Source organism: Tupaia chinensis, unplaced genomic scaffold, assembly GCF_000334495.1.
Source record: "Tupaia chinensis unplaced genomic scaffold, TupChi_1.0 Scaffold000146_1, whole genome shotgun sequence".
Classification (NCBI taxonomy): Eukaryota; Metazoa; Chordata; class Mammalia; order Scandentia; family Tupaiidae; genus Tupaia; species Tupaia belangeri.
Genome location: NW_006159616.1, coordinates 18194831 through 18195929, shown reverse-complemented (window position 1 = coordinate 18195929; position 1099 = coordinate 18194831). Strand labels below are relative to the sequence as shown.

The 1099-nt window shown below is 37.8% G+C and overlaps 1 protein-coding gene across 2 annotated transcripts in view; it reads right to left on the bottom strand.

Annotated features, from left to right (window-relative positions):
- The window catches only part of NPHP4 (nephrocystin 4), a gene marked incomplete in the record, with an annotated part of 159079 nt that overhangs the window by 108530 nt on the left and 49450 nt on the right, over positions 1-1099 (bottom strand).

Genomic DNA, 1099 nt, shown 5'->3' with positions numbered 1-1099 from the left:
AAAAAAAAAAAAGCATGATTTAATAAAAAAAAAAAAAAGAAAAGAAAGAAAGGACCAAAAAAAAGGCATGATTTGGGTTTTCTACTGAATCTAGAGGGATTTGACCACCAAAGACCCTCTGCTCAGACTTCACCCTCCTTCACCCCAGTTTAGCCAGGAGCCAGGGTAAGCTAATTAGCAGCCATTTAAATTTGAGTTCCAAGTGGCCCCATTCAGGGATTTCCACCACCGAAGACCCTCTGCCCAAGACTTCACACTCCGGCTCCCCAGTCTAGCCAGGAGCCAGGACAAAACGTATAATCCATCAGATGACCAGAAACCACCAGAGAGGTACAAGAAATATGAGAAACAAAGAAAATATCTCTCCTCTAGTGAAAAACAATAACTCCTCTTCTTCCACAAAGAATACAAGGGAACTCATGGAAATATCAGATAAAGAATTTAAAATATTCATAGTGACAAAGCTAACAGAGATGCAAGAAAATAGAGATAACGAGCTCCAGAAGATGTAGGAGAAAAGAAACGTCAAGTTCCAGGAGGTGAGGAAGTTCTTGCACGATCTAAAAGAGAAAATACGCACTATAAAAAAGAATCAAATGGAATTGTTAGAGATGAAGGCTGTAATACAGGAAATCAAAACTTCCACTGAAAATATCAAAACCAGATTAGATCATGCAGATCAAATCTCAGATGATGATAGAAACTCTGAGCTAGAGAAATTCACCAAAAAGACTAAGAAAATAACCCCCCAAAAATGAGAATAATATATGAGTAATACTAAGTACCATTAAACCCCCAAACATCTAGATCATCAGTATCCCAGAAGATGAAGAAACTAATAAGGGCATTGACAATCTATTCCATGAAATCCTGGAAGAAAACTTTCCAAACCTAGAGAGGCACTCAAATATCCAGACCCAAGAAATACAAAGGACCCCACATAGAATCAACCCAAGAAGATCTTCCCCAAGGCACATTATAGCCAGATTGAACAAAACCACAGACGAGATACTAAAATTGGCAAGAGAGAAACATCAAGTATTTTCAAAGGATATCCCATAATTAATTTTAGATCTCTCATCCAAAGCAATGCAAGCAA